This window comes from Barbatula barbatula (assembly GCF_947034865.1).
Source record: "Barbatula barbatula genome assembly, chromosome: 8".
In the NCBI taxonomy this organism is placed as follows: domain Eukaryota; kingdom Metazoa; phylum Chordata; class Actinopteri; order Cypriniformes; family Nemacheilidae; genus Barbatula; species Barbatula barbatula.
In genome coordinates, this window is record NC_136771.1 from 15964020 (window position 1) to 15979877 (window position 15858).

Below are 15858 nucleotides of genomic sequence, written 5' to 3' on the forward strand. Positions count from 1 at the left end.
GTTTTCTCTGCACCTTTCCAGTAATTGAAGCACTTAACATGATTGAAAAGTGCAGTAATTCAGCATGTTATATTTAGCAAACAAAAGATTTGTAGAAAACAGGCTACACATCTTGGAGCTGCATATTGTTCAGACAACAATGCAGGTTGTAATGAATGAGAGTTGGATATGAAGGCATCTTTATAGCAAAAAACTGAGCGCCTGTAAGAGATGGGAATGTGGCCCGAGACAGCTATATCGCTCCAGCGGTAGATAAAGGAAAAGTATTACACATGCTGATCAATACATAACCACAGATAAATATATTTGTTCTTACATGGATATCCTGTCATAAACAGAATGGTAAGCAGGGCAAATGTTTGGAACACATTTAAACATAACATGCCACTCCAACAGCATTAATCCAGAATCACACTGGGTTGTAAATGACCCGGACTAGGGTGGCCATTTCCATAACACCAAAAATGAGGACACTTAGTGAGGCAAGAATAACTGCATCTGGTGTACTCGCAAATACAATACAATTTTGATTCAATCATGTCGATGGTATCATGATACAGTGATTCTGAAAAGTTTTTAACCAATTATATATCAGATATTTATTTGACACCTCTTTCAGCCAATCATTTGTTTGACCGGAGATCTTACGTCGTCAGACGCTGCTGCTGCGTCCCAATAAAGGTTTTTTATAAAGTGCGTTTTTTAAGGCCGATTCAGCGCAACTCCGAAAGGAGGACAAATGGAGTGTCAGGCTTGAGGCTGCGCCGGACAGGGGTCTTAAAATCCGGATTGTCCGGCCAAAATCAGGACCCGGAAGAGCTATATAATCCAGGTAATTAGTAACCAGCTGGTGACTACGGGACTTTGCATGGGACAGACCATTCACTCAATTTAGCGAGAAGGATCTATGAAATGTACATCCCACTTCACTTGTTTTACAGTAACCACGTTTAGCCTATCTGAAAACGTGCCTTTGTTTGTTTAACTGTAAAACCACCAAAGTTTATTTTGGTAAGGGATGGTCAGGAACAAAAAGCACCTCTGGATGATTCTCGTGGACTTTTTCACTTGTACGTTATGGCGCCACCTGCTGGCCGCCCAAACTAGCTCGTTTGGCATCTGCAAATGCCCAAATCATTTTCTCAATAGGCCAGTGGCGGTTCTACATTGAATTGCACCCCGGGCGAGAACATCTTTGAGCGCCCCCCCTCGAAAAAACTAAATTATGTCATATTTTTCTTGACCTAAACTACAGTGGTACAAATTGAATTTGTCATTAAAATGTAATTGTACCACTGTAGTTGAGGTCAAGAAAAGTATACACGACATTGTTATAAAACAATTTGACAGAGTATTAACACTTAATGATATTTTACTGACATTCAATTTGTACCACTGGAAAAAAGGTGGTCAGAAAAAGATTCATGACAGTTATAATGGCCTCATGACAGCCAATGTCAAAACCAATATGACGGTTAACCCAGCTGTAGTGGCCTTAATTCATTTATCTTCTTATTGGTTATTTGTAATCACGTGTTTTGTTGTGTTCACTTCCGTTTCCTTTATATCCGGTGTGTTATATTGTTTGTCGTGGTTGGTAGGGGGTGAGCGATGGGATGGCCAACTTTCTGTTGACCGTACAAGTAAAATGTTTGTTCTGTCAAATAAAACAACTGTGACGCGTACAGAAGTGTCCCCGTTTCTCAGTCTCTAAGGCAATATGGTTAGATGCCGAAACACCAGCTAAGTAGTGTCTTACATTCAATTATTAATCTGCTATGTCATGTTTTTATGACAATTATGACAGGTTAAGATGTATTGGTTAATGTAAAGTTGTCAACAAAGACCTCAAACAAACAATATTTGCATTAAAAATGTCATAATTGAGCGAATGACACTTAATGACAGTTGTCATAAACATGCATAAAACCTTCATATTCATGACATGTGTGATGTAGCAAATAAATAGCAAAGGTTATGTTCGTCTTAGAAACTAGCTACAGATTGGAAAATTCTGTTTGCCCATTACGGGACCTTACGTTAACCCAACTGATGGAAATAAATAATAATAACTGAACTTGTAACAGTTTTGTTGCAAAGCACAATATTATGGTGAAAGATCTCGTGTTTGTTGACTTAAAACCAAATTTGTTGTATAAGTGGTGCCGGTTCTACCTGCCCTGCGCGGGCCTCGAACCGGCGTCTGTTCGAATGAGAGTCCGTGCCTAAAACCGCCACTGCAATAGGCTATATCACACAGATATGTGATGTAAAATGAGAGTGTGCGAACTTGTGTCAGAGACTCCCAGTGGCAGATTCAAGCAGTTGTAGTGATGTTGTTGTGTTTGTGCTAATAAAATGTCCAAGAATAAAACCTTTAGGAACAGAGAAAATATTTTACCATCACAGGGCCGATTCTAGCCTTTTTGGGACACTAGGCCAGATTCCCATAGTCACCCCAAATGGCTCTGCCCTCCTACCACCATGCTCCACCTCACACAAATCATTTGCAACCAAAGAAAGAAAAAGAAACATTTGGGATATAACATTTAATAATTAATGCAAAATTGTCTAACTTCAAATATTTAAACATATACTGTATATTACAATTCAGCAGAAAAACACTTTCTTTTACTTGAATTAACGCAACAATATATTACGTTATTAGTAAAGTATTACCCTCTATTGCGCTGCACATAAACTACATATATGCATACATATATACTCCTCCCCAGTTAGTGTAATTGTATACATACATATTAACATGAATACACATTAATCACTTTTTCTCTTTTGACAATATGTAAACACACAACAAAAGATCATAATTCCCTTCAAAAATACTGAACTGTGAAAAACATTAGAATTGTAAACTAAACCTTGTTGTATTCTTTCCTTTTAAATTAATGTCAACAACATTACTATAAACATTTAAACAACAGAACATGCTTAAGCCATTTAAAATAAACTTTACAGACTAAATTGTACCGGAGGTTTAATATTTCGTTCTGGATAACTGTTAGTCTCTTTGTGTGGAGTGTGTAACACAACCTCACTCACCCAGTGAGTCCTGATTGTGCTCGTCCTGTTGGAATATAATCTGATGTCTCTCCAGACATTGAGTGTTCACACAGATCTGACATATCCCTCTCAGGAACATCACTAGTCTCTGGACGAGTCTCATCTCCATTGTCACTAACATCCTGGTGTGCCAAAATCTGCTCAACATAACATCTCCAGTGAACTGAAAGTCCCACACCAACAGTATATGACACTGGACCCGTTTTTGCTAACACTACACCAGGCATCCACTACCTTCCCTGTTGGTAATCACAAACTAGTACCTTGTCACCTTTTTCAAATGTTCTTTCTTTTGCATGAATGTGACGTCACTGGCACAGTTTGTCTTGAGCGTTTGAAACCACTGAGGCGACATTTGGCTTCAACAGATCAAAGCGAGAGCGCAGTCTACGATGCAGAAGCAGTGTGGCAGGTGATTCTTTTGTTGTGGCGTGTGGTGTGTTTCAATACGCCAACAGAAAGGTGTCCAGCCTTTGTTGAATAGACATTGATCCTTTTGAATAACATAGCACATGCTTTACTGTCTGCACCATGCGTTCCGCCAAGCCATTTGTAGCTGGACGGACCAGGCACTTGTGTCCACAGACGTGCTACCTGGAGGCACCAACCAAGGCTCCCTTCCAAAGCGTGTTCGCCCTCACCATCACTGATGTCGAGGGCTTTCACTGCGGCAGGTCAGCTGCCTCCGCCCTTCACGCCATGGCCATCCTGCAGATCCACCAGGCTAAGGTGTTGGAGTGGTTAGATGAGGGAAAGCAGGACCCAGTGGTTATGCAGGGCCTGCGCACCTCCACAGACCTCGCTCTCCGGGCGACCGAAGTGACGGCGCGCACACTGGGTCTGACGATGTCCACTCTTGCTCAACTCTGCGCAGATGCGAGGCGTCGAGAGAGTCTGCTTTCCTGATGCACCCATTGCACAGCGTGGGCTGCTTGGGCATCGTCGAAGACTTCGTTGTCCCAGACTGTGGTTTCAATGGAGGACGTCAGCTCCCTGCCAGGAAACGGCTGGCAGGAGCCACCCGGGGAGACCTAGGACATCGGGTGCAGCTCGGGCCACACGATCGGTGTCAAGCTGCATGGGATGGTCCTTGCCACGTCCCGCATCAAGCCAGACTCTTCTCAGGGACTGGTGCCCACTTGGTCTCCAGGAGAGCGTCCTTCTCCCTGGGTGCCCAGAGCATGCAACAGCCTCAATTTGACGTTGTGACATGCCACTTCCCCAGCCCTCCGCACTCTCCACGCGACGGTGCTTTTTTTTTCAGCGAAGACTTAAGGCAGGTAAGTCAGCAGACCCGCTAGCCCCCCCAGGGCCCTCTCCCTGCCACCACAGAACCTCCCCCCACGGGGCAATGAAGCAGATCTCCCCGCTAGTTCCTCCGTCACAATGTCTCGGGGCCAGGTCACAGCTCCCCAGCACGTCACGGTGCCTAGTGAGGATGATCCATCTCGGCCTCGCGATCGGTTGCGAGGCACTCGCCCAAGTCTTGGGACATTCTCTATCCTCAGAGGTGAGATTGCTCCCCTACTTCGCCACGAGGTCGCCACCCTTCTGGAGAAGGGGGCAATCAAGCCCGTCCCTCTGGCCGAGATGTCTCTGGGTGACAACCTCTACTTCATTTCCCCTGAGTAAGGTGGGGGGCTGCACGGAGGCGCATCCTGGAGTCCAATTGACATCAGGATTGGTTTGTGGTTATTGACCCGAAGGACGCGTACTTCGTGCCTCGATTCTCCAGCAGACTGTTTCCTCTGTTTTTACTCTGAAGGGTCGAGCTTACAAGTAGAGCCTCCTCCCCCTCGGTCTGGGCGTGCGTATGCTAACTATCTTGATGACTGACCTATCTTGGCACTCGTGGGATCTGTGGCCTACGCACTGGGACCATGTGCCTAGCACCTCGACCAATTGGGCTTACGGGTCAACCTGGACCATACAGCATGCCTCATGTGAGCGTGCCCTGGCCCTTGTCAGGCAACAGTCAGTGGTCGCCCTGAAACACTCAGAGGCTCCTGGGGCATATCGTGTCTTTGTCGGCAATCATACCGTTCAGATTGATGCATATGAGACCACTTCAGCCAAGGGCTTCAGAGTCGGGCAGTGGGTGGTGTCCCTGCGGGCCATCCATATCCCGGACGACCTCGATCAGACAGCCAATGTGCTCTTTGCAGGTCGCTCCCCGGAAGCTGGCGACTCCATCCCTAAAGTCCAGCGCATTGGGAGCAGTGCGGGCAGGCACAGGGAGTCCTGTTTGGCCCTACACACCTCCCATTGGCCGCTTAGGTACTCCCTAACCGAGACCTCGGTATGGATGCCTTCTCGCACAGCTAACAACGGGACAAGCGGGAGAACATCTTCCCCCCCCAGTCAAGTCAAGTCAGCTTTATTTATATAGCGCTTTTAAAAATTTTCATTGTTACAAAGCAGCTGTACAAGAAAACATTGACTATAAGTAAAACATAAAAGGTTATGTGGAAGTCAAAACACAGGTCAAATATCAGACACACAATAAATTCCTATATGCAGTGTTCATTAAGACTATCAAATTCTAGCAGGCAAACTGTGCAAAGCAGTATGCAGACGGTGGCGAGGAACCCAAAACTCCTTTAGAGGAGAAAAAAACCAGCGGATTCCAGTTCCCCTCTGGCAAAAACTGCAGCATCTGCACAAGCTCGACAGTGCTTGCACAACAAAATAAAAAAGTTAGATTTAAAATTATCATTAATAATCTAATAGCGGCTGAATAATAACGTCCTTCGTCCAGCATTTGTCAGGTCTGGGAATGGATTGTGCCCTGCCCGCTCCGGTAACCTTGGACTACATCCTGCCCGCTCTGGTAACCTTGGAATAATGAGACAAGACTGGCTGAGAGTAGAGTACTGTTCTGCACTCTTTGATGCAACAAATGCATCACTTGTTATTGGAAGTGTCCCTGGTTCCGGTTGATCTAACTAGTGCAGATTTAAACTGAGTGTTTCTGCCTCCCGGACAGTGCAGGGAAGACTGTTCCAAAGTTTAGGCGCTAGATAGGAAAAGGATCTGCCGCCTGCACTTGATTTTGAAATTCTAGGTATTACCAACTGACCTGACACCTGAGAGAGTAGTGCACGTGATGGACTGTAATACGTGAGAAGTTCTCTCAAGTAGTGAGGAGCTAAGATTCTTAGCTGAAGATGAGGGTTTTATGGAAGATCCATCAATAGTTAAGCAGTATTCTTGGTTGTTACGTAGGGCGGTTTTCGGTCCGATAAGTAACAATTCAGTTTTGTCCGAGTTCAGTAATAAAAAATTGCTACTCATCCACTTTTTTATATCGACTATGCATTCCACTATTCGATGGAATTGCTGTGTTTCATGAGGCTTCGAGGAAATATAAAGTTGCGTATCATCAGCATAATATTATATCTCATTATATTATATCTATAAGAGCATAGGCCCTAAGACTGAGCCCTGTGGTACACCGTACTGGACTTGCGATTTGCGTGATACCTCATTGTTTATTGCTACATATTGAAAACGGTCGCATAAATAAGATCTACGCCATTTCAAAGCTATTTCCTTAATACCGACATCATTTTCGAGTCTACGTAGGAGCATGCTGTGGTCAATGATGTTGAATGCAGCACTAAGATCTAGCAGCACCAATAAGGAGATACAACCTCGGTCAGACGCCATAAGCAGTTCATTTGTAACTCTAATCAGAGCAGTCTCTGTACTGTGATGTGCTCTAAATCCAGACTGGAAATCTTCATTAATCTCATTCCTTTGGAGGAAGGAACATATTTGAGTTGAGACTACTTTTTCCAGAACTTTAGATAAGAAAGGTAGGTTCGAAATAGGTCTGTAGTTAACTAGTTCTCCAGGGTCCAGATGGGGTTTTTTGACAAGGGGCCTTATAACAGCCACCTTATATGCTTTAGGCACATGTCCTTATGTCAGAGATGAGTTAATAATGCTAAGTAGAGGATCTATAATTTCTGGGAGCATCTCTTTCAGTAGATTTGTAGGTATAGGGTCTAGCATGCATGCAGTCGATTTAGATGGTCTAATGATTTTAGATAGTTCATCGGAATCTATAGTAGAAAATAAACGGAATTTCTCCCTAGAGGCGCTGTAGTTAGTCGTTTGTTCAGCAGGTTTCACTTCTGGTTGCATAATTATAATTTCTTCTCGAATATCTTGGATTTTATTTGTGAAATAGTTCATAAAATCATCACTGCTATGCTGGTATACAGAATCAGAAGTCGCTGACGACTGGTTAGTTTAGACACTGTATCAAATAAGCAAATAAGTGAGCCTCCCCACAAAGGTACTGTGCAGAGCCAGGGTAGAGGAGCTTCGAATGTCTGCTATTTGCGTCCGATTGGCCCAACCAGACTTGGCTCTCGGAGAACACACTCTGACGAGAAGGGCACAGTCTGGCACCCGAGACCAGACCTCTGGGACCCCATGTCTGGACCCTGGACGGGACGAGAAGATCCGAAGGGACCTGTCTCCCGCTCTCGTGAGCATGGTCCCTCGGGCAAGAGCACTACCACTAGGCGACTGTCGCTATTGGGGGCGCCTCTTCCTGCAGCACAGAGTGCCTTGATCTGTGTCGTGCAGCACGACCCGATCAGCAGATTCCTAAGGGGCACACGGGGGGCTAATCCCCCCTGTCATTATCCCTACCGTCCTGGGACCTTAACATGGTCCTGGTGGGCATGCGTAAGGCCCCGTTGGAGCCCTTGGAGAACCCGGCCTTTCTTAAAGGATGAAGATGCTTTTTCTGTTGGTGCTCCATCAGGAGGGTAGGAGATCAGCACGCACTCTCCGTGTCCAGCGGGTGCCTAGAGTTGGGGTACCCAGCGTGGTGTAGACCCCAACCTGACCACATGCCCAGAGTCCCCACCACCCCCGCGCGGACTAGGTGATGGGGAACCTGCAGGCGCTCCCCCTGGGAAATAGTCCCAACCCTTTCCCTGTTGTGCCCAGTACGCGCCCTGCCCCTCTACTTGGACCGAACACAGAGCTCTTGCTCTGAGCAGCTCTTTGTCTGTGTCAGGGGACACTGGATCATGGACACCATCCCTTGGCTTGCCGATCTCAGGCCCTTCCCACTGTAGTGACGCTCACTCCGCCAGGGTGCAGCCTCCTTGTGGGCACGGGCTCAGAGCGCCTCTCTGGCAGACATCTGCAGAGCTGCGGCTTGGGCTGCGTCCAGCCTTTTTTTCTGCACGGGCATCAAACCTGTGTCGGACCAGGTCTTGAGTGAGACCGCCGGTGGCAGGGCGTACGCCTGCAAAGCGCCTTCTCCCCCCTTCAGGCAAGTAAGCGCGCTATTCCAGCCTCCCTACTTCCTCCATTAGACGAAGTATAGGCATTCCTTCCATCACCAAGCACTTGGGGAGTACGAGCCTCGCGGAGCAGCTCGTATTCACGCCCAGTATATGTGAGTGTCCCTCAGAGGTGAATCCTTGTACCTGGGCTAGTGCTCCACACGTAGTGACTCCCCCCATCTGACGCTTTCTCACTCTTGGTTCCCCTGTCGGCGAACCTGTGACCTCCCCTTGGTGGTCTCCAAAGCTTGCGTGCACCCCTGGGTTGGGCCTGGACTACTACTCCCATGAGTTCTCCCCACTGGTGAGACCGTGTAGGTATTCCACATATGATCTCCCTTCGGCAGATGTGGTCCCCGTAGCGTACCCCCCGCAGCACCGCTTCCCAGTGCTCCTAACGGTGTCGGGCGGCCTACTCGCCTTCAGAGTAGCAAGGCCACCGCCTGTACACCAGTAGTATGAACCTACTACATGAACCTACTAGTATGAAAGTACTACATCACTGAATGGTTATGATTCGCAAGGACGCTCATTCGTGACTCGCCCAGGCCGGTCAGTGTCATTCCACTGTAAATCGTGACACGGCGCAGCACCGTGGCGTTTTCCACACAACGTCGAGAGACCGAAAGAAAGGGAACGTCTCAGTTACGTATGTAACCTCGGTTCCCTGATGGAGGGAACTCGACGTTGTGTCCATCATGCCACGAGCGCTGCGCCGGCACGCTGCAGCGAACAAGAATGCCTCTCAAGTTCCTCAGCCCAAGGGGTGAATGAATGGGCCGCCCCATTCGCCAAGTTCATTGGCCTTTTCAAAGAGTCGGAGATGATTGGTTCTCAAGTCAAACCCCATTCTGTCAGTCTCGACACAACCGACACAACCGAGGTTACATACGTAACCAAGACATTTCACTTTCTTTTTGTTCATCTTCACTAAGACTACGATGACCCCTACAGGCGAAACCACTTCTCCGGTGTATGTTCTCAGGAATACATCTGTTGTACACAGCGGTTTGTGAAATGAAAGTGTTAGTGTTCTTGAAATTAAAGAGACAGATGCTCCTGTGTCTAATAGGATTTCTCCCTCTACTTTTAGTTTAAGACAAATGTGTGACAATTCCTCCTTTTTAGTCATTGCGTACAGTGGAAATCTCTGTATCCGTAGCGTCATCACTTGATGAGTCTTTCTCATCCATCTGATGCACTTTTCTGTTGGACATTTTTCACCCTTTTTGACTTGGTTTGTTTTCCTTCTGTCATGGCTTTCCCTTTTATCCTACAGACTCTGGAAATGTGGCATTTTTACCATTGATGTTACGGTGTGTCTTTCCACAATGGTAGCACTTATTTCCTCCTTTTTCTTGCAAGGACAGCGCATGCAATCTCAATGAGCTGCTTAAGTGTTGAGATTCTCTTGTAGCCGTTTCCATCGACACTGCTATCTCTACTGCCTTTTTAAACGTGAGTGCTGCTTCCGTCAGTAGCTTTTTTTGCGTAGACTCTGTTTTTAGCCCACACACAAAGCGATCACGTAATGCATCTTGCAAACGCGTACCGAATTCAGAACATACCTTTCTATGTATTGTGGCAGGGTAAGAGACATTGTCTGTAGGGACACAACACGACTGGTATAACAACCCCGGAGGGTTGGTGGTAGATAAACTCCCAATGTGACAACCCGGGGTGCTCGTGTTGATGAAACTCCGTGCTCGTGAAAAAGGGTTCCTCTGTGGTACATTCACTTGACTCTGCAGGGTAGAAAAGACACAGTATTAGTCTCTTTGAGAACTGACCCCAGAGTGGAGTGTGTGTGGTTTGATGTCCGGCAGCTAATCAGTGTCAGGTGTGGGTGATCGGCATTAGCTGCCTGGCTGTTTCCTAGGTGACGCTGATCCTGGATCTGTACTCTCCGCCACAGTATGTAGGCCACTGTTCCATAGATTAATCGAAGGCATCTATGTGGCCTATGAACATAGACATAGCATTGGGTGTTGATCCATAAATCCAAGAAACATTCCGTAGCCAGTCTTTTTCCCGTCGCAAAGCTACATTGAGCGTTCAAACAATTCTCGTCGCCAATGTTATATCTTGAGTCTTTTTATATAACATGAAGAAACACGGAGACGGATGCTATGTTAACTCACTTAGGCTTTACTCAAGCCACACTTACTGGGTAATTGCAGCAATTCTTAGAGCAACTCACATATCTAGAATCACGCCATATGAATGTCCTTCTTGAAAGTAGTGCTGAACAAACTCCATTTCTTTCTATGAAAACACACACTTGACTGTTTATCTTGATTGACAGAGACCTACCAAAAGACCTACCTTTTCCGGTTTGACTGATTTGTCGTTGTGTTTTCTGACTTGTTATTTTGTTTCCGGAATTGTTGTTGTGCTTTATGGTTTGTTAATGTGTTTTCAGATTTGGTGTTGCGTTTTCAGATTTGTCATTTTGATTCAGGATTCGTTTTTTGGCTTTAGATTTGTTGTTTGTTTTGCGATTTGTTGTTTCGTTCGGCACTTTACGGCTTCCTTACTATCCAGTCCATTTAAGTAACTACTGTAAAGCTATATTTACTATGAGAAAACACACACATACCTGCTGATGGGTTAGTCTGGTCAGAAACATTCAGTTTGGAGTTCAGGAGATTGTCTTGACGAGGACCCCTAAATGCATTGAAGCAACTGCCATGTGATTGGTTGATTAGATAATTGCATTAATGAGAAATTTAACAGGTGTTCCTAATAATCCTTTAGGTGAGTGTATATCTGGTACCTTAAACTTAAACAGATCCACACCTACATCAATGCCTGTCTGTTTGTAAACATTCATTAATTTGATATGTTTTTTCATTATTCTTGTCTTGATATTCAATAAATTAACATAAAATTCTTGAATTCCATTTCTTGTCGAATTTATTTGAATTCTACTTTGCTATGCTAATATATCTTGTTTCTGAAATGGTCACATGCTACAGTGCTTTTATGCATGTCATATTGTGCTGGTAATGATGATAGACCAGCGACCAGTTTTCAAAACAATTACTTATTTCTAGCATACCTCTATATTTTGCTTTCTATTTCTCATCCTCTTTTTTCGATACTGAGCCCCTGATGGCTTGACCTTTTCATTGTGATTTTAAATTATGAATAACATGTTTTTAATCCAGGTAAGCAAGCTCACGGGCACCCCCTACTACTGGCCCCCACACAAATTGCCTAGTTTGCGTATGCCTAGAAACAGTGCTGTACAAGCATTGTAGCTTTCCTGTAGCTCAGTGGTAAGATAATTCTGTTAACAACGCAAGGTTGTGGGTTGGATCCCAGGGGATTGCAGATACCTATGTAAAATGTATAGGATAATGCAATGTAAGTCTCTTCGGATAAAAGCGTCTGCCAAATGCCTAAAAGGTCAAATGTATTGTTAAAATGCATTCAACTTCCATAGCATAAATGTACATATTGATTTCCAGACGAATGCTTGTCTTTTGGTGCAGGTGTTTGAATGTGTTTTGCACCACATTTACTGCAGTAATTGTAGCAATAATGTGATTGCGCAAGTATCAGTTTGTGATTTTTTGAATTGGATTTGTGCACTTGCACTGAAGGGTTCAAGAAGCAACAGAGCAACTAGAGCAAAAACCACAGAACAAAGTGAAAATAGACAGTTCTATATGCACAGGTGAGAATTAAATCAAACTGTAGACAAAACACAGAGAAAGAAATGCAATTTTAGACTTTACGTTTACATGAGGCTTGCAGTTTATCAGGTGTGCCACTCAGTTGACATGCTTGACCCAGAATGCAGAGGAGAGCCTTCGTTGCTGCAAGCATTGATAAGGACAATCCCCAAAAGTGCTGAAGGAAAAGAATAGAGCAGAAATAACAGAAATACAATGTATTTGAGAAACAGACAGCAGAAGTGGAAATGAACTCAAGCAGATCATTTTGCACAGTAATGCACAAAACTTTACATCCAGTCAGAATAGTTCATTATGTGAAAGAGACAATGTCACAGGCACAGTCAACTTTGAAGAGGTATTTCTTGAAAAAATGCCCAAGAAATAAAAATTCTGTTAAATAATGACCATCAGAATATGAATTTCACACAAAGTCTTCAAGAGTTATAAGCAATTTTATAAAATGTACATTTAGTCAGTTAGCAGACGCTTTAATCCAAAGCGATTTACAAAGAGGTTAGGGAGCAATAAGCGATATGTCATAAAGGAGCAATAATACAACAGGTGCTAATACAAAGTTACTAGTTTCAACAAAAGCCAGACCACTACCTGTTGAGAGAAAGAGTTAGTGTTTTTTTCTCATTTATTTGTAGCAGACAAAGATGAATGTCGTGGAATTTTCTTATTCCTTAAACTAGGTGAGTCAGCCCAGACAAACGCAACGCACAGAGAGGCATGAGGTTCTTTGCATAAGCAATGAAATGTTGCAGAAAAAAGGCCCTCTTTCCTCCTGCACAACAGAGTTTATGTAGTATTCAAAACGTGACACCCCCTCCCTTTGCCCCCCCAGCAAGAATCCTGAGGTGGTTTACGAGAAGTGATGGCAAATCAAAGATAAACACTTCAATTTGCATTACATAATCATTTAATGGCACATATCCGCAGTCCAAGGTGTTGATGAAGTGTACAAAGTTTCGTACAGACAGATTGAAGAATTGCCAAGATACACCCTCGGATCCATTTTTTGGTCAACTTTGAAAAGTTTGCAGCCTCATAACTTTTGAACAGTGCCTAGAATCGCAATTCTATCAGGTCATGGCCAAAAATCGTCCGAGCCTATCTTCATGACAATTGGTAGAAATTTCTTTGACTAGTAGCGATTAAATGCAATACTGTACTTTTCAAGATGGCCACTTCTGTAATGGGAAGAGCCTTAATTTAATGCATTGAATATGAATGAGTGGAATGACATTTACATTTAAATGTATGCATTTGGCAGATGCTTTTATCCAAATCGACTTACATTGTATTATCATATACATTTATACATAGTTATCTGCAATCCCCTGGGATTGAACCCACAACCTTGCATTGTTAACGCGATGCTCTTACCACTGAGCTACATCAGAGTAGATAAATGGTTTAAAAAGCTTGGTTGAAAAGTGAATGAGTGTGTAGAGTATGTAGAGTGAGTGCTAGAAGATCCCATACTTGGCCACATGACTGTTGACGACCACCACTACAAGTGTACCAAGTTTCGGTTCATAGGGCTGCCATAGACTCACATTGGTTAAGAAGAAGAAGAAGAAGAAATATGGCTGCAAGTAGCGATACGCGCCAAGCCTGTTAAGGCGCCTCAACTGCAAGACGGAGCAACTCCAGCGAAGAGCAGTGTAGAGTCGGGTCGGAAAGGTCAACACCTGGGGTCGTAAAATGTCAGTTATCACCTTTCTGGTTTGATCAGGGCACATTGCGACACTCTCCCCAAGCTTCAAAGGCATTCTTGGGGGTGTCCCGAATGTGTCCTAAGGTGACAAAAGCCAACCAACAGAGAGAGATTCAAATTCTACCAAAGAATGTCTCTTTCTCCCCTCTTGCCACCTAAGAAAGGCTTAAAGTGTAAATAAATGTATCTATACTGTATATGTTTGTTCCCATGGTATGCTAGCCTAACCATAATATCAAAGGCATAGGTGTTTCACCGTAGCTAGGCTCATAACTGTGTTCTTGTACAAATTATAGGTCAATGTTCTAATAACCCTATAATGTTTCATATATAAATGTTCCCCTTTTCCTTCTTTAAATGATGGTGTATAGCACAGTAATGTATTGTATAGCATGCTCATTCTATCTTCGTCTAAGAATATTACAGCGCCAAAACTTCCAGGCGACCATAAATGCAAATGAGCTATTGAGGCGGACAAAGAAACATGTTTCCCGCTCAAAATCAGCTCACTACATTGGATCGCACTCTCTGGAGGGGCGTGACGCCCTCAGGGTTAAAACATCTGTGCACGGAAGAAACGTTGCTTGTTGCTGTTCCTTCAATTTCTCGAGACCTGTCTCCTCCCTGGAGACAGCCTTTTTCCGGCAGTTTGCTTCGGCTAACTTCTCTCTTCCTTCGCCAGCCAATCCGGTTCTCAGGGAGAACCCAACGGACTCACCACTCGCTTTAAACGCACCAGGACTTCCATCAACGCAAACCAGAGTTTATCCCAGCACATCTAAAAGCCAATTCAAGTATCTGGTCTATTTCTAAATAGCTGCGCGTAAGCTTTGCCCCTTTTAATAAGGAGATTGTCCTTGATGGTTTATGCAGATGTGAATTGCTAATGTAATACTGCCCCTATTTCTTGGTCTATTACTTTCATTCTTTACCGCCTTTACATTCATGTGTGTTTGGTCTTAGTGTTCATCATTGTTTAGTTAGTTCGTTTGTTTCCCCTTTTACGTAGTCAATAAACCCCAATTTGTATGTCACGCTAGAATTGTTTCTGTGTTTATTGATCACATCTCAACGTCACTTGAAACTGCTTGATTTCGTTATAAGACTGAAGTGGTACTGTGTTTCAGTAAGAGTAGGCATGGGCCGATAACCGGTTTCACGGTTTACCGCGGTTTAATATTCCCGCGGTTTCAAAACCACTAAAAATGTACGCTATACCGTCTCTGCGGTATGCGCAGCTTTTTGTCGTCATCATAGATGAAAAGTAAGATACAGGAATCCCTCAGGTTGTGTGCGAACGTAACGAGTCACATGACCCCTCCCTCTCCGGTTGGTACACGCAGTCAGAGGAAGTGAGTCACGTGTATGGAGGATGGCCGAATGAGGTGAATCTTTGGAACTTTTTCCCCCGTCAAAAAAGACTACGTCTGCCGTGTGGGAATTTTTGGGTACCGAAAAAGGTCAGACGGCAGTGGCTTGGAGGAGGAAGGACATCCAACTTGTAAAAAATGTTTAAAAAGAGTGGCTGCTCGGGGAGGCAATACGTCAAATATGATAGTCCATCTACGGGAGCGCCACCCATCACTCTTCGCTAAATTCAAGGCAATGCTGTCTTTAAATAAACATTTGCCACCATCTAAAAAAGTTTGCATGAGCATTATTGTGATGACAAATTTAATTTAGAAGAACTCACATATTCATTTAAATTATTTAACCTGACATGTTTACTGTTCCAAAATGTTGTATAGGTTTCTTCAAAATAAAATTATTATTTTATTATGTTCAGTGGAAAAGTTGTTTTTATTGAAAGAATAACACATTTAAGAGATGTTATAGTAATACCGTGAAACCGTGATAGATTTGGGCAAGGTTATCATACCGTCAAAATCTCATACCGGCCCATCCCTAAGTAAGAGTATTGTTTTCCAAGGCCAGGAAGGTGATATTTCTTAGAGTTAATATACGATTTGCTGATCACCCGCTGGACGAGTGTATTTTAGTTGTCGCTATTATTGATTCTGCTGCATCAGGTAAAGTGTAAAAGATAGGTATGGTTAAT